The sequence below is a fragment of the Oncorhynchus gorbuscha genome, linkage group LG25 (assembly GCF_021184085.1).
Source record: "Oncorhynchus gorbuscha isolate QuinsamMale2020 ecotype Even-year linkage group LG25, OgorEven_v1.0, whole genome shotgun sequence".
Taxonomy (NCBI): domain Eukaryota; kingdom Metazoa; phylum Chordata; class Actinopteri; order Salmoniformes; family Salmonidae; genus Oncorhynchus; species Oncorhynchus gorbuscha.
In genome coordinates, this window is record NC_060197.1 from 43,278,198 (window position 1) to 43,297,163 (window position 18,966).

Here is an 18,966-nt window from a genome sequence, read left to right on the forward strand (position 1 = left end):
ATAAACACATGTTTGAGACTACATTGTCGCAGCCTGCCCGGTTATATTAGAATTACAGTTAGTCTGAGCATCTGAGCTGTCAAGCAACTGGATGTTGTGTTTAAAACAATGGGGTGGAGGCTGCACCATTTCTCAAACAAGTCAGCATATTTCTCAAAGAGAGTTTACAGGATCATTTGCTCTATAATTACCCACTCATACCACCCATTGAGAGGATTTCTATACCTTGTAATCGCTAAAGTTGAAACAACCAAGTCAACCATAGCATAATAAACACCCACCTTTCCAAAAAACACTACAGTCTGTCCAGTGATCGCTTTGTCGGTTAAAACTTGCAATTCATGTTAAAAAACAAGAATCAGAATTAATGAATAGGAAGCTCTGTATCCTGTCTGGTCGCTAGAGAGAGGCACGGATTTGGCCGCCTCTAGTTAGGCTACAGTCGAGTCCTATTCAAGCTTCCTGATTCCTGCATACAAGCAAAAACTAAAGCAGGAAACACCAGTGACTTGGTCAATAAAGAATTGATCAGATGAAGCAGATGCTAAGCTACAGGACTGTGTTGCTAGCACAGACTGGAATATGTTCCCAGATTCTTCCGATGGCATTGAGAAGTACATCACATCAGTCACTGGCTTTATCAATAAGTGCATCGATGAAGTCGTCCCCACAGTGAACGTACGTACATACCCCAACCAGAAGCCATGGATTACAGGCAACATCCACACCAAGCTAAAGGTCTCATGGAGCAGGACTCTATAAGAAATCCCTCTAGGCCCTCTGACGAACCATCAAACAGGCAAAGCTATTAAGAACTACAAAGGGAAGCATAGCTGTGAGCTGCCCAGTGACAGGAGCATACCAGACAAGCTAAATTTGTTCTATGCTCACTTCGAGGCGAGCAACACTGAAGCATGCATGAGAGCATCAGCTGTTCCTGATGACTGTGTGATCACACTCTCCTTAGCTGATGTGAGTAAGAACTTTAAACAGGTGAACATTCAAAAGACCGCAGGGCCAGACGAATTACCAGGATGTGTACTCTGAGCATGCACTGACCAACTAATAAGTGTCTACACTGATATTTTCAACCTGTTCCTGACTGAGTCTGTAATACCAACTTGTTTCAAGCAGACCACCATAGTCCCTGTGCCCAAGAACAGGTAACCTGCCTAAATTACTACCGAGCCATAGCACTCACTGCTGTAGCCATGAAGTGCTTTGAAAGGCTGGTCATGGCTCACATCAACACCATTATCCCATTATCCCATTATCCCAGAAACCCTAGAGCCACTCCAATTTGCATGCCGCACCAACAAATCCACAGATGATGCAATCTCTGTTGCACTCCACACTGCCCTTTCCCACCTGGACAAAAGGAACACCTACGTGAGAATGCTATTCATTGACTACAGCTTAGCGGTCAACACCATAGTGCCAACGATTAAAAAGCTAAACGCTTATCATTAAGGTAAGGACTAATCTCCTCTCTCTGCAACTGGATCCAAGACGTCCTGACAGGCCACCCGCAGGTGGTAAGGGCAGGGACCAACACATCCGCCACGCTGATCCTCAACACAGGGGCCCCTCAGGGGTGCGTGCTCCTTCTGTACTCCCTATTCACCATCATTAAATTTGTCAATGACACAACAGCGGTAGGCCTGATCACCGACAACAACGAGACAGCCTACAGGGAGGAGGTCAGAGACCTGACCATGTGGTGCAAGGAAAACAACCTCTCCCTCAACGTGATCAAGGCATAGGAGATGATTGTGGACTAGAGGATATGGAGGACCATTCTCATCGACAGGGCTGCAGTGGAGTAGGTTGAGAGATTCAAGTTCTTCGGCGTCCACATCACCAACAAACTATCATGATCCAAACACACCAAGAAGAAGAAGGCATTACATAGCATATTCCCCCCTGTTCCCACCCGCTACAGAGGGTAGTGCGTGCGGCCCAGTACATCACTGGGGTAAAGCTTCCTGCCATCCAGGACCTCTATACCAGGTTGTGTCAGAGGAAGGCCCTAAATATTGTCAAAGACTCCAGTCACCGTAGCCAAGTCGAGGTCCAAAAGGCTTCTTAACAGCTCTTACCCCCAAGCCGTAAGACTCCTGAACTGCTAATCAAATGGCTACCCAGACTATTTGCATTGCTCCCCCCATACCCCCCTTTTACGCTGATGCTACTCTCTATTTATTATCTATGCATTGTCACTTTGACTCTACCTACATGTACATAATACCTCAATTACCTCGACTAACCGGTGCCCCCGCACATTGACTATGTACCGGTACCCCATGTATATAGCCTCCACATTGACTCTGTACCACTACCCCCCTGTATATAGCCTCCACATTGACTCTGTACCGTAATACCCTGTATATAGTCTCCACATTGACTCTGTACCGTAATACCATGTATATAGCCTCCACATTGACTCTGTACCGTAATACCCTGTATATAGCCTCCACATTGACTCTGTACCGTAATACCCTGTATATAGCCTCCACATTGACTCTGTACCGTAATACCCTGTATATAGCCTCACTACAGTTATTTTACTGCTGCTGATTAATTATTTGTTACATTTATTTATTACTAATCTATTATTTACTTAACACTTATTTTTCTCAAAACTCCAATGTTGGTTAAGGGCTTTTAAGTACGCATTTTGCTGTAAAGTGTACCCTGTTGTGTCATGCACATCTACCAAATAAAATTAGATTTGATACATTTGCTCTGTGTAGCTATAGACGCATAAAGAAAGGTGGATTCCCGAATCCAAGGGTCCAACACCGATGCTAGAAGGCCCATCCTGTTACAGGCAGTACATTGACGTATACACCTTGGCTGATTTGCCTGGGGGGGACGACCCCTCCCCAGATCCCAAAGACTTTTCATTACAGTTCCTGTTTGTTTGCAGTGAGTACCCCATTTAGTATGACGTTAAGGGATTACATATTTAGATGCAAAAGAATATGCCTGGTTAGGATATCCTGTCCTAGATTCAATATTAGTAGCCCATGTAACAATTCCTTGGAATGTGATATCTGCAGGACCCCCCAAATCTGTCATGTTTTGTCATATATTGTCTTGTCCTTGTGCTTTCCCTTCTGTTCGTTTCCCCCTGCTGGTCTTATTAGGTTCGTTCCCTCTTTCTATCCCTCTCTCTCCCCCTCCCTCTCTCTCTTCTCTCTATCGTTCCGTTCCTGCTCCCAGCTGTTCCTCATTCTCCCTACTCACTCATTTACTCTTTTCACACCTGTCCCCTATTTTGCCCTCTGATTAGAGCCCCTATTTCTCCCCTTGTTTTGTCTTCTTCAGATGCTGCGTGTGAGCAGGTGTCTTAGTCTGCTACGGTCGGTGCCTTCCCTAAGCAACCTGCAGTCTATGGTCGAGTCTCCAGTCAGTCCTCGCTACTGACGAGTGGATTTAAGTTTTTCCTGTTTTGTTTTCTCCTTGTTATATCCAGGATTATTACTTTTGTCTTATACTGGAATAAAGACTCTGTTTTCGTTAAGTCGCTTTTGGGTCCTCATTCACCAGCATAACAAAATCAAACACTTTACTCAGGTGAGAGCCTGAGTTGCGTGTTAGCATAGTCCGTAGCATGTCATTGTCACACGGTGGTGTTTCATGGCCAGAATATTCATAGAAAAGTTTCCACAGTTGCTTTGCATATTGCATATTGCTTACAGGTCATGACCCTAGTCCAGTCTACATGAGATGGACCCCGAAGAGCAAACTAGTTTGATTTGCTTTCATTGTCAAACAGCTGGTTGACAATTGTGCCCTCCTTGAAATCATTTGTGGCTCTGTGGACAATTTCACTTGGAATCGAGAGCTTAAATACTTGCCATACATCTCATCTTGCATGTCAAGACTACACGAGTTGTGCTGGGTCTTCAGCCATTTCCAGCATAGTGTGAATGGAGATTTCACTGGGAATAGTACAATATCAATTTGAGTGAGAGGAAGCCTCACTGCATGATAACATGCTCGAAATGACAGACTCTGCACCTGCATTGGTTTTCAATGTCCTAATGACTGAAACATGAGTAGCTACTGACCTAAATCGGCTCGCTAGTCTAGGAGGAGTGCGACAGCGGCTGTGAGTTCAAATGATGTGCGTTTTGGAGTACAGCTATGCTCTCCACATTCTCCTGAAAAGCCAACACCACTATCGATGTCTGAAATGTCCCCAGTGCCTGAATGGTTCAGCAGGGCTGTGGGCCCTGTGCTCTGTCCCCAGAGCCTGAATGGTCAGCAGGGCTGTGGGCCCTGTGCTCTGTCCCCAGAGCCTGAATGGTTCAGCAGGGCTGTGGGCCCTGTGCTCTGTCCCCAGAGCCTGAATGGTTCAGCAGGGCTGTGGGCCCTGTGCTCTGTCCCCAGTGCCTGAATGGTTCATCAGGGCTGTGGGCCCTGTGCTCTGTCCCCAGTGCCTGAATGGTTCATCAGGGCTGTGGGCCCTGTGATCTGTCCCCAGAGCCTGAATGGTTCATCAGGGCTGTGGGCCCCGTGCTCTGTCCAGAGTGCCTGAATGGTCAGCAGGGCTGTGGGCCCCACGCTCTGTCTCCAGTGCCTGAATGGTCAGCAGGGCTGTGGGCCCCGTGCTCTGTCCCCAGTGCCTGAATGGTCAGCAGGGCTGTGGGCCCCATGCTCTGTCCCCAGTGCCTGAATGGTCAGCAGGGCTGTGGGCCCCGTGCTCTGTTGTCTTGACACTTTTTCTAGCACTTTACATTGTTGCTTCAAAGAGTCCCCTCTCACACTAAGGAGGCAACATTTTTTACATTTTGTTCTTGTTTATTTTCCCGATAAATGTATTTTTTAACGGATCTCATTAGAAAATACTCCAAAATGCGTTCATTTCCCTTCAGTTCTCTGTTTTGGTGATTGCTAAGCAAATGCACACTAACCTCTAGAATTTGGTTCTTCTCTGCCTCCTTTTTATTGCAATTATCCTACATTGATTGTTAAATTAATTGTAAGCCCATTCTTAATATTCTTGATCAGCTATTGAGCTAACTCATGAATATGAGATTCCCTCAACTTTAAAAGGTCTCCATTCATCGGTTGTGTTGGCTCTGTATTTGTTATACTATATATCAGGGAATCTAATGTAATAAATCAGCAACATTTCCCATGAACCCGTGGGAGTAACACTGAAGGTTACGACAATCCTCACCTGAAACCAGACCTTCAAAGTAATCAATAATACTCCAAATGATTAGGTTGACATTTACCGTATGTCCAATATGATCAATACAATCCACAAGTTCCTAATGATATATCACGTCAAGATCACCATTTACCGTAGTGGGTAAAAATATTGAGTTGCACCCCACACTTCTTCCCACTTCTTCCCTCAAAACAGCCTCAATTCATCGGGGCATGGGACTATACAAGGTGTCAAAAGAGTTCCACAGGAATGCTGGCCCATGTTGTCTCCAATGCTTTGCACAGTTTTGTCAAGTTGGCTGGATGTCCTTTGGGTGGTAGACATTTCTTGATACACACAGGAAATTGTTGAGTGTGAAAACCCAGCAGCGTTGCAGTTCTTGCAGTTCTTGACAAACTGATGTGCCTAGCACCTACTACCATAGCCCGTTCAAAGGCACTTTGGAAACCCAGGGGCTGATATGAAAACCACACCACACGTATAATTACGTATAATACGTAAGTACAAAAATAAAACAAGTTTCTTTAATTAAACAGATAACCAAACCTACTAATTAGAAAGGTACCAATTAACTTTTTTGGGGGTATGAGTATTTGTAGACACAAGTACATACTTGGCATACATTAATGTTGTAAATAGACAAGATATTGAGTTTCTTCAAGAAAGGTGCAGATGGAGCCAGGCAATTAGATGAGGTGGCTAGTCTTGCAAATTGATTTTGTATGATGAGTAATTTGTGTAGGTAGCAGGCTTATGTCCTTGCCCAAACAATATTTAAGTAAATTAATAGATAGTGTAGAGATAGGAAGCAAGCCTGATGAACCAAACTACTAGTCTTACTGATGATACCTAGAGATGTCATCCCTTTGCTGCGGACAAATTGAGTATGATCTTTCCAGGACAACTTTTCATCTATTAGAGCTCAGAGGAATCTGGTGAATGGGACAAGTTCCATTTCGTTCCCCACCAATTGATATACTGACTGTTTATTTTTACAATATTTATTATTCTTACTAGTGAATACATTACAATCTGGATTTGGTTCATGTTTTAATTTTACCTTTATTTAACTAGGCAAGTCAGTTAATTAAGAACAATTTCTTATTTTCAATGACGGCCTAGGAACAGCGGGTTAAGTGCCTGTTCAGGGGCAGAATGAAAGATTTCTACCTTGGGGATTTGAACTTGCAACCTTCCGGTTACTAGTCCAACACTCTAACCACTAGGCTACCTGCCCCCCCCCCCTCTAACCACTAGGCTACGCACTAGTGGTTATTGTACCCGGCAGGGTAGCCTATAATCTGTTTGTTTGAAAGCATTCAGAAAGTTTATCCATGCCTGAGTTGGTTTCATTGATTAGTGAGTCAAAATTATTGTGAATTCAAATATAATTGGTATAATCAGCAAAAAAGAAGCACAATGGAAGACACAGCAGCAAGGTCATTAATATAGATTGGGAATAACAAAGGTACAATTATCCAACCCTGTGGCACGCCAGGATATCTTGGCCCTGTTAGATGCACAGCCGTCTGCGTAAAAACATTGTTCTCTAAACATAAACATAACTATATAACCAATTATATGAATAATCCTGAAAACCGTAATAATGCAATATAGAAAATAATGTTTCATGATCAACTGTGTCAAACGCCTTGGATGAATCTAAAAAGATGCCAAGAGCTTATTCATTGATGTTCAGGGCTGTAAAGATTGGCTCCACAAATTGCACAAGAGTCACATCTATGGAGTAGTTTTTACCAAAACCATATTGGTGCACATATAGAATACAGCATTGATTTAAATGTTTCACCATTCTCTTATACACCAATTTTTCTAGGATTTGAGAAAAACATGGTAGTACAGATATTGGATGATAATTTGCAAAATATCTCAAATCCCTAGATTTATAGAGGGTGATAAATTTGGCAATTTTCGAATCTTGAGGAATGACACCAGTTTGCATAGATTTGGTGTAGATATTGTTATGCACGTGAGTGAGGACCAAAAAGCGGTTTAACAAATACAGAGTGCTTTAATGTCAAAACACAGGGAAGACATAGATCCTCTTCAGATGTATATAATGGCAAAATAGACAACCCGCAGAGAGGGCGACAAATGAATCATAAAGTCTTTCTGATAATTACAGAGGAGTCCCCTTCTTAGCAGCAGAGGAGAATAGCTGGGTTAGCGGCGACAGACTGCTGGTCTCTCTGGGTAGGCGCAGGTCGTAGAGGACAGAGGTACCTGATCACACGTAGCATCAGATGAACAGGCAGATTCCGACAGGACGGGACAAGGGTGAAGCAAACGAGACGATAGTTTGGTTCTGGCATGAGAAACTCAAACGAGAATCTGACAAAGACAGAAGCAGGAACAGAGAGAGAAATAGAGACCTAATCAGAGGGAAAAAGGGAACAGGTGGGAAAAGGGTGAACGAGGTAGTTAGAGAACATGAGGAACAGCTGGGGGAAGGAGAGGAAGAGAAGGTAACCTAATACAACCAGCAGGGGGGACGGAGTGAAGAGAAAGAACAGGAACAAGACATAATATGACAATACATGACAGTACCCCCCCACTCACCGAGCGCCTCCTGGCGCACTCGAGGAGGAAACCTGGTGGCAACGGAGGAAATCATTGATCAGCGAACGGTCCAGCACGTCCCGAGAGGGAACCCAACTCCTTTCCTCAGGACCGTACCCCTCCCAATCCACTAGGTACTGATGACCACGGCCCCGAGGACGCATGTCCAAAATCGTACGGACCCTGTAGATAGGTGCGCCCTCAACAAGGATGGGGGGGGGAGACGAGCGGGGGCGCGAAGGACGGGCTTAACACAGGAGACATGGAAGACCGGGTGGACGCGACGAAGATATCGCGGGAGAAGAAGTAGCACTGCGACAGGATTAATGCTCTGAGAAATACGGAACGGACCAATGAACCGCGGGGTCAACTTGCGAGAAGCTGTCGTAAGGGGAAGGTTTTGAGTGGAGAGCCATACTCTCTGACCGCGACAATATCTAGGACTCTTAGTTCTATGCTTATTAGCGGCTCTCACAGTCTGCGCCCTATAACGGCAAAGTGCAGACCTGACCCTCTTCCAGGTGCGCTCACAACGTTGGACAAAAGCCTGAGCGGAGGGGACGCTGGACTCGGCGAGCTGAGACGAGAACAGCGGAGGCTGGTACCCGAAGCTACTCTGAAAAGGAGATAGCCCGGTCGCAGACGAAGGAAGCAAGTTGTGGGCGTATTCTGCCCAGGGGAGCTGTTCTGACCAAGACGCAGGGTTACGAAAAGAAAGACTGCGTAAGATGCGACCAATAATCTGATTGGCCTGTTCTGCTTGACCGTTAGACTGGGGGTGAAAGCCGGAAGAGAGACTGACGGAAGCCCCAATCAAACGGCAAAACTCCCTCCAAAATTGAGACGTCAATTGCGGACCCCTGTCCGAAACGACATCTGACGGAAGGCCATGAATTCTGAAAACATTCTCGATGATGATTTGTGCCGTTTCATTAGCAGAAGGGAGCTTAGTGAGGGGAATAAAATGAGCTGCCTTAGAGAACCTATCGACAACCGTAAGAATAACAGTCTTCCCCGCTGACGAAGGCAGTCCGGTGATAAAATCTAAGGCGATGTGAGACCACGGTCGAGAGGGAATGGGAAGCGGTCTGAGACAGCCGGCAGGAGGGGAGTTACCGGATTTAGTCTGCGCGCAGACCGAACAAGCAGCCACGAAACGACGCGTGTCACGATCCCGAGTGGGCCACCAAAAACGCTGGCGGATGGAAGCAAGCGTACCCCGAACGCCGGGGTGGCCGGCTAACTTGGCAGAGTGAGCCCACTGAAGAACGGCCAGACGAGTAGGAACGGGAACGAAAAGAAGGTTCCTAGGACAAGCGCGCGGCGACGGAGTGTGAGTGAGTGCTTGCTTTACCTGCCTCTCATTTCCCCAGACGGTCAACCCGACAACACGCCCCTCAGGGAGAATCCCCTCGGGGTCGGTGGAGACTACTGAAGAACTGAAGAGACGAGATAAAGCATCAGGCTTGGTGTTCTTAGAGCCCGGACGATAAGAAATTACGAACTCGAAACGAGCGAAAAACAGCGCCCAACAAGCCTGACGTGCATTAAGTCGTTTGGCAGAACGGATGTACTCAAGGTTCCTATGGTCAGTCCAAACGACAAAAGGAATGGTCGCCCCCTCCAACCACTGTCGCCATTCGCCTAGGGCTAAGCGGATGGCGAGCAGTTCGCGGTTTCCCACATCATAGTTACGTTCCGACGGCGACAGCCGATGAGAAAAATACACGCAAGGGTGGACCTTGTCGTCAGAGAGGGAGCGCTGAGAAAGAATGGCTCCCACGCCCACCTCTGACGCGTCAACCTCGACAACGAACTGTCTAGAGACGTCAGGTGTAACAAGGATAGGTGCGGATGTAAAACGATTCTTGAGAAGATCAAAAGCTCCCTGGGCGGAAACGGACCACTTAAAGCACGTCTTGACAGAAGTAAGGGCTGTGAGAGGAGCTGCCACCTGACCGAAATTACAGATGAAACGACGATAGAAATTCGCGAAGCCGAGAAAGCGCTGCAGCTCGACACGTGACTTAGGAACGGGCCAATCAATGACAGCTTGGACCTTAGCGGGATCCATCTTAATGCCTTCAGCGGAAATAACAGAACCAAGAAATGTGACGGAGGAGGCATGAAAAGTGCACTTCTCAACCTTCACATAAAGACAATTCTCTAAAAGGCGCTGGAGGACACGTCGAACGTGCTGAACATGAATCTGGAGTGACGGTGGAAAAATAAGGATATCGTCAAGGTAAACGAAAACAAAGATGTTCAGCATGTCTCTCAGGACGTCATTTACTAATGCCTGAAAGACAGCTGGAGCATTAGCGAGGCCGAACGGCAGAACCCGGTATACAAAATGCCCTAACGGAGTGTTAAACGCCGTTTTCCACTCGTCCCCCTCCCTGATGCGCACAAGATGGTAAGTGTTACGAAGGTCCAACTTAGTGAAAAACCTTGCTCCCTGCAGGATCTCGAAGGCTGAAGACATAAGAGGGAGCGGATAACGATTCTTAACTGTTATGTCATTCTGCCCTCGATAATCTATGCAGGGGCGCAGGGACCCGTCCTTTTTCTTAACAAAAAAAAACCCCGCTCCGGCGGGAGAGGAGGAGGGGACTACGGTACCGGCGTCGAGAGCTACAGACAAATAATCTTTGAGAGTCTTACATTCGGGAGCCGACAGAGAGTATAGTCTACCCCGGGGGGAGTGGTTCCCGGAAGGAGATCAATACTACAATCATACGACCGGTGCGGAGGAAGAGAGGTGGCCCTGGACCGACTGAACACCGTGCGCAGATCGTGATATTCCTCCGGCACCCTCGTCAAATCACCAGGCTCCTCCTGTGAAGAAGAGACAGAGGAAACAGGAGGGATAGCAGACATTAAACATTTCACATGACAAGAGACGTTCCAGGAGAGGATGGAATTACTAGACCAATTAATAGAAGGATTATGACAAACTAGCCAGGGATGGCCCAAAACAACAGGTGTAAAAGGTGAACGAAAAATTAAAAAAGAAATGTTTTCGCTATGATTACCAGAGACAGTGAGGGTTAAAGGTAGCGTTTCACGCTGAATCCTGGGGAGAGAACTACCATCCAAAGCGAACAAGGCCGTGTGCTCCCTTAAATGTCTGAGAGGAATGTCATGTTCCCGAGCCCAGGTCTCGTCCATAAAACAGCCCTCTGCCCCAGAGTCTATCAAGGCACTGCAGGAAGCTGACGAACCGGTCCAGCGTAGATGGACCGACAAGGTAGTGCAGGATCTTGAAGGAGAGACCAGAGTAGTAGTGCTCACCAGTAGCCCTCCGCTTACTGATGAGCTCTGGCTTTTACTGGACATGAAGTGACAAAATGACCAGCGGAACCGCAATAGAGACAGAGGCGGTTGGTGATTCTCCGTTCCCTCTCCTTAGTCGAGATGCGGATACCCCCCAGCTGCATAGGCTCAGCACCCGAGCCGGTGGAGGAAGATGGTAGTGATGCGGAGAGGGGGGCAACGGAGAACGCGAGCTCCTCTCCACGAGCTCGGCGACGAAGATCAACCCGTCGCTCTATGCGAATGGCAAGTTCAATCAAGGAATCCACGCTGGAAGGAACCTCCCGGGAGAGAATCTCATCCTTTACCTCTGCGCGGAGACCCTCCAGAAAACAAGCGAGCAAAGCCGGCTCGTTCCAGTCACTGGAGGCAGCAAAGTGCGAAACTCAATAGAGTAATCTGTTATGGATCGATTACCTTGACATAGGGAAGACAGGACCCTGGAAGCTTCCTCCCCAAAAACAGAACGATCAAAAACCCGTATCATCTCCTCCTTAAAGTCCTGATACTGGTTAGTACACTCAGCCCTCGCCTCCCAGATTGCCGTGCCCCACTCACGAGCCCGTCCAGTAAGGAGAGATATGACGTAGGCGATACGAGCTGTGCTCCTGGAGTAAGTGTTGGGCTGGAGAGAAAACACAATATCACACTGGGTGAGGAACGAGCGGCATTCAGTGGGCTCCCCAGAGTAACACGGCGGGTTATTGATTCTGGGCTCCGGAGATTCGGAAGCCCTGGAAGTGGCCGGTGGATCGAGGCGGAGATGGTGAATCTGTTTTGTGAGGTCGGAGACTTGGGCGGCCAGGGTCTCAACGGCATGTCGAGCAGCAGACAATTCCTGCTCGTGTCTGCCTAGCATCGCTCCCTGGATCTCGACGGCTGAGTGGAGAGGATCCGAAGTCGCTGGGTCCATTCTTGGTCAGATTCTTCTGTTATGCACGTGAGTGAGGACCCAAAAGCGGTTTAACAAATACAGAGTCCTTTAATGTCAAAACACAGGGAAGACATAGATCCTCTTCAGATGTATATAATGGCAAAATAGACAACCCGCAGAGAGGGCGACAAATGAATCATAAAGTCCTTCTGATATTTACAGAAGAGTCCCCTTCTTAGCAGCAGAGGAGAATAGCTGGGTTAGCGGCGACAGACTGCTGGTCTCTCTGGGTAGGCGCGGGTCGTAGAGGACAGAGGTACCTGATCACACGTAGCATCAGATGAACAGGCAGATTCCGACAGGACGGGACAAGGGTGAAGCAAACGAGACGATAGTTTGGTTCTGGCATGAGAAACTCAAACGAGAATCTGACAAAGACAGAAGCAGGAACAGAGAGAGAAATAGAGACCTAATCAGAGGGAAAAAGGGAACAGGTGGGAAAAGGGTGAACGAGGTAGTTAGAGAACATGAGGAACAGCTGGGGGAAGGAGAGGAAGAGAAGGTAACCTAATACGACCAGCAGAGGGGGACGGAGTGAAGAGAAAGAACAGGAACAAGACATAATATGACAATACATGACAGATATATGTTAGCGACTCAGTAATCGAGGAAGACACCAGAGTCACCAATCTCATCGTGACCTGCTGCTGATATCTTTAAGTTACCAATTACCTCCATCACCTCGATTACATCATCACCTCGATTATATCATCACCTCCACTACAGCATCACCCCCATTACATCATCACCCCCATTACATCATCACCTCCATAACATCATCACCTCCATTACATCATCACCTCCATTACATCATCACATCCATTACAGCATCACCCACATTACATCATCACCTCCATTACATCATCACCATTACATCATCACCCCCATTACATCATCACCATTACACCATCACCTCCATTACATCATCACATCCATTACATCATCACCTCCATTAAATCAGGAGGATCAAACTGAAGCTGAGAGAGGAAATGTCCCTTAATGTAATCCAAGGGATTTCCTTCAGTTTTCTCTATTTTCTTTGACAGAGAGAAACCCACATTCACAAAAAAGTATTAAATTCACATGAAATAACGTCATGATCACTATAGGTCTTATTTCCAGCAATACATTGAGATGTAATAGTTGTAGATGTATTTTTCTTATACAACAGTTGATTGACGATTTTCCAAGTTTACTTTATATCAAGGATTCTTTGAAATTATCAGTAAAATATATTTTTGGGGGGGATATCCTTAATAGGAGAGTAAATTTGTTCTTATACAATTAGTACTTTGCAGAATTCAGGGCAGAGGGATTTGTGAGAAACGTTTTATACAACTTTTTTTAGACCGGCTGTAAACCATGGTATCCATAATCCATCTGCTGCTCTTTTACGCGATGTAACGAAGGGAAAGCAGTGGTGATATACAGAATTGAAAGATGTGAGAAAAGTATCTTATTAAGCAGACTCCACATCAGCCTGATTATAAAAATATCCATCAATCAAAATCTCAATGAGCTCACAATTACTGTTGTTAAATATTCTACCCTTCAAGTTACCAGTCATTCCCATCTGTTCATTTCCAGCTGCCAAAGAGAAGTGGAAAATTGGAAAGTGGTCAGAAATGTAAGTATAAGGTATACATGTATTAGCCATATTGTTCCAATAATTAGTAAAACATATTATCAATAAGGGTGGCAGATGAACTTGTCAGTCTTCTGGGTTTATAGATTTAAAAAATATATACATTTGACCAAGGCAAGTCAGTTAAGAGCAAATTCTTACTTTCAATGACACCCTAAGAACATTGGGTTAACTGCCTGCTCAGGGGGAGAATGACAGATTTGTACCTTGTCAGCTCAGGGATTTGAACTTACAACCTTCCAGGATACTAGTCCAAAACTCTAACCACTAGGCTACCCTGCCGCCACAGATGAGTGGATAAAGTTAGCTGGGGTATAAATTATTCCAAAAGTCAGATGTCAGTAAGTGGTTCTCGGTTTTAAGTTTATGATGTGATCACAAAATAGTAAACACATTTTAAAATCATTATTAATCAAATCAAAGGTAGATATCAATAAAAAATCAATAAAATTACCAATGTCAGAATAGGGTGGCTGATAGATCCATCCATTTAGCACTATTTTACCACCAAAAAAAGGAACATTTCTACAGAAAGAGATTCAAGGTCAAAGTTATTAGACGTAAGTACGAGGTGCTCTCTTATAAATTGAACATTTTTATGAACAAAAATGAACACTCCTTCCTCTCCTGATGTTCTACAATGTTGAACAGCATTATACGGAGACATGTCGTGAGGCATGGTTGTCACTTCAGTCAACCATGTTTCTGAAAGGGCAAAAATGGAAAAATCAGGATTGAGATAAGACAGATAATGAACAAGGTGGTTTTTAGGAAGGCTGCGAACGTTCAAATGAAAGGTAGAAAGAAAATATTTTACTGGAATTAGAGAAACTACTATAAATTGCTTAGTATTATAGTAATGACATGTGATAGACTCATCTCTGGAAAAACCTCAGGAATTTAGAATCTGGGTCAACACAATCATTATATTTATAATTTGCTTCATTACAATTGAATGGGTTAAAGACCATGTTATCAGGGTTGACGTCCTGCCCAACTAAGAGCGATACACAGTCAGAATCATCCAGAGAGTGGAACAGAAACACAGAGAGGGTATGCCCCACATGTCCAAGAAAACCATATAATGCATTTGGAAAGTAATCAGACCCTTTCTGTTTTTCCCACATTTTGTCATGTTATAGCCTTATTCTAAAATATATTAAGTACATCTTTCTCCTCATCAATGTATACACAATACCCAATGAAGACAAAGCGAAACAGAAATACCAACTTCAAATAATTATCCAACCCTTTGCTATGAGACTCGAAATTGAGCTCAGATGCATCTTGTTGCAATTGATCGTCTTTGTTTCTACAACTTTATTGGAGTCCACCTGTGGTAAATTCAATTGATTGGACATGATTTGGAAAGGCACAGACCTGTCTATATAAGGTCCCACAGTTGACAGTGCACGTCAGAGCAAAAACCAAGCCATGAGGTCGAAGGATTTGTCCGTAGACCTCCGAGACAGAATTGTGTCAAGGCACAGATCTGAGGAAGGGTACGAAAAACTGTCTGAGGATTGAAGGTCCTCAAGAACACAGTGGCCTCCATCATTCTTAAATGGTAGGAACTACCAAGACTCTTGGAACTACCAAGACTCTTCCTAGAGCGGTCACTCTGACAGAGCTCCAGAGTTCGTCTGTGGAAAGAGTCCCAAAGGACTCTCAGACCTTGAGAACTAAGATTCTCTGTGTCTGATGAAACCGAGATTGAACTCTTTGGCCTGAATGCCAAGTGTCACGTCTGTAGGAAACCTGACACCATCCCTACGGTGAAGCATGGTGGAAGCAGCATCATGCTGTGGGCATGATGTTTATCAGCAGAGACCGGGAGACTAGTCAGGATCGAGGCAAAGATGAACAGAGAAAAGTACAGAGAGATCCTTCATGAAAACCTGCTCCAGAGCACTCAGGACATTAGACTGGCATGAATGTTCACCTTCCAACAGGACAACGACCCTGAGCACACAGCCAAGACAACGCAGGAGTGGCTTCGGGACAACTCTCTGAATGACCTTGAGTTGCCCAGCCAGAGCCTGGATTCAAAACTGATCGAACATCTCTGGAGAGACATGAAAATAGCTGTGCAGCAATGCTCCCATTCTTCCTGACAGAGTCTAAGAGGATCTGCAGAGAAGAATGGGAGAAACTCCCCAAATACAGGTGTGCCAAGCTTGTAGCGTCATACCCAAGAAGACTCAAGGCTGTAATCGTTGCCAAAGGATCTTCAACAAAGTACTTCGTAAAGATTCTGAACACTTACTGTATGTAAATGTGATTTCAAGTTTTAATCTTTAACTCCTTTGCAGAAATTTCTAAAAACATGTCCTTTCTTTGTCATGATGAGGTATTGTGTGTAGATTAATGAGGAAAAAAACACAAATGAATCTATTTTAGAAGAAGGATGTAACGTAACAAAATGCGGAAAAGGTCAAGTGGTCTGAATACTTTCCAAATGCACAGTACATTTGTGTTCATTTTATCAGTAGGGGTGCACATCCTATGGAATGGACATTGACACAGTTCACATAACACCACTAAAGACTTCAGAGGGTTTTGAAATCAAATCAAATCAAATGTAATTTGTCACATACAAATGGTTAGCAGATGTTAATGCGAGTGTAGCGAAATGCTTGTGCTTCTAGTTCCGACAATGCAGTAATAACCAACGAGTAATCTAACCTAACAATTCCACAACTACTACCTTATACACACACGTGTAAAGGGATAAAGAACATGTACATAAAGATATATGAATGAGTGATGGGACAGAACGGCATAGGCAAGATACAGTAGATGATATCGAGTACAGTATATACATATGAGATGAGTAATGTAGGGTATGTAAACATTATATTAAGAGGCATTTGTTAATTAAAGTGTCTAGTGATAAAACATTTTACATCAATTTCCATCAATTTCCATTATTAAAGTGAGCTGGAGTTGAGTCAGTATGTTGGCAGCAGCCACTCAATGTTAGTGGTGGCTGTTTAGCAGTCTGATGGCCTAGAGATAGAAGCTGTTCTTCAGTCTCTCGGTCCCAGTTTTAATGCACCTGTACTGACCTCGCCTTCTGGATGATAGCGGGGTGAACAGGCAGTGGCTCGGGTGGTTGTTGTCCTTGATGATCTTAATGGCCTTCCTGTGACATGGCCTTCCTGTCCTGGAGGGCAGGTAGTTTGCCCCTGGTGATGCATTGTGCAGACCTCACTACCCTCTGGAGAGCCTTACGGTTGTGGGCGGAGCAGTTGCCGTACCAGGCGGTGATACAGCCCGGCAGGATTCTCTCGATTCTGCATCTGTAGAAGTTTGTGAGTGCTTTTGGTGACAAGACTAATTTCTTCAGCCTCCTGAGGTTGAAGAGGCGCTGCTGCGCTTTATTTACAACGCTGTCTGTGTGGATGGACCAATTCAGTTGGTCTGTGATGTGTACATTGAGGAACTTAAAACTTACTACCCTCTACATTACTGTCCCGTCAATGTGGATAGGGGGGTGCTCCCTCTGCTGTTTCCTGAAGTCCAATATCATCTCCTTTGTTTTGTTGACGTAGAGTGTGAGGTTGTTTTCCTGACACCACACTCCGAGGGCCTTCACCTCCTCCCTGTAGGCCGTCTCGTCGTTGTTGGTAATCAAGCCTACCACTGTAGTGTCGTCCGCAAACTTGATGATTGAGTTGGAGGCGTGCATGGCCACGCAGTCGTGGGTGAACAGGGAGTACAGGAGAGGGCTCAGAACGCACCCTTGTGGGGCCCCAGTGTTGAGGATCAGCGGGGATCAGGATCAGCGGGGATCAGATGTTGTTACCAACCTTCACCACCTGGGGGCGGCCCATCAGGTAGTCCAGTACCCAGTTGCACAGGACGGGGTAGAGCTTGGTGACGAGTTTGGAGGGTGCTGTGGTGTTAAATGCTGAGCTGTAGTCGATGAACAGCATTCCCACATAGGTATTCCTCTCATCCAGATGGGTTAGGGCAGTGTGCAGTGTGGTTGCGATTGCGTCGTCTGTGGAGTAATGTGTGTTTTTGGTCAAGAGGTTAGGTGAAACACATGAACAAATTGTTGTTTGTGTGTGTTTGGGTGTCTATGTGTGGGTCTGTGTCAAATCCTTTAACTAGTCACTGAACCACCAGGAGATCATACATGTGATGTTGACTTTTTTTCCTTTCTTTTTCCGTTCTTCAAATAGTTGTGTCAGCACATCCTTTCTTTTGAGGCGTACCTTTTCAGAGAAGCCTTCGTCGACAAAGAGGGTTTGGTTCCCTTCAGGCACTTGGCTCTCCTGAGATTCTCCTCCTACTCTTTGAATCAGAGCAGTTTCACCTCTATAGATCTGGGCCATCCATTAGGGGAAAGATGCCATTCCTATGCTCCCTCTCCAATCTCGATGAGATCCAGTTTGAGAAGATCTGAAAGGAGTTTCTTGGCACTGACATCTGTGTCATGACAAGTTTCAGTCTTTACGTCCACAATTCCCTCGAATAAAATGTTACTGCGCCTCAATTGATTGTCAAGTAGTCTCCTTTGGGGCTGTCAGTTGTTCTTTAGAAATTTGCTAAAATCCTCAGACTGGTGCCTTTCACAGCATTTACAGTTGAAGTCGGAAGTTTACATACTCATTGTTTAAATGTTTGAAGCAAACGGATAAGCCAAGCTATATTTTGCCTAAACTGCAGTCAGAGAATATACAGTTGAAGTCGGACATTTACATACACTTAGGTTGGAGTCATTAAAACTCATTTTTCAACCACTCCACAAATTGCTTGTTAACAAACTAAATTGTGGAAGTCAGTTAGGACATCTACTTTGTGCATGACACGAGTAATATTTTTTCCAAAAATGTTTACAGACAGATTTTTTTTTCACTTATAATTCACTGTATCACAATTCCAGTGGGTCATAAGTTTACATACACCAAGTTCACTGTGCCTTTAAACAGCTTGGACAATTCCAGAAAATGATGTCATGGCTTTAGAAACTTCTGATAGGCAAATGGTAGACCTCCACAAGTCTGGTTCGTCCTTGGACGCAATTCCCAAATGCCTGAAGGTACCATGTTCATCTGTACAAACAATAGTACGCAAGTATAAACACCATGGGATCATGCAGCCATCATACCGCTCAGGCAGTTTGCAACTGCACATGGGGACAAAGATCGTACTTTTTGGAGAAACGTCCTCTGGTCTGATGAAACAAAAATAGAACTGTTTGGCCATAATGACCATTGTTATGTTTGGAGGAAAGGTTGGAGGCTTGCAAGCTGAAGAACATCATCCCAACTGTGAAGCACAGAGGTGGCAGCATCA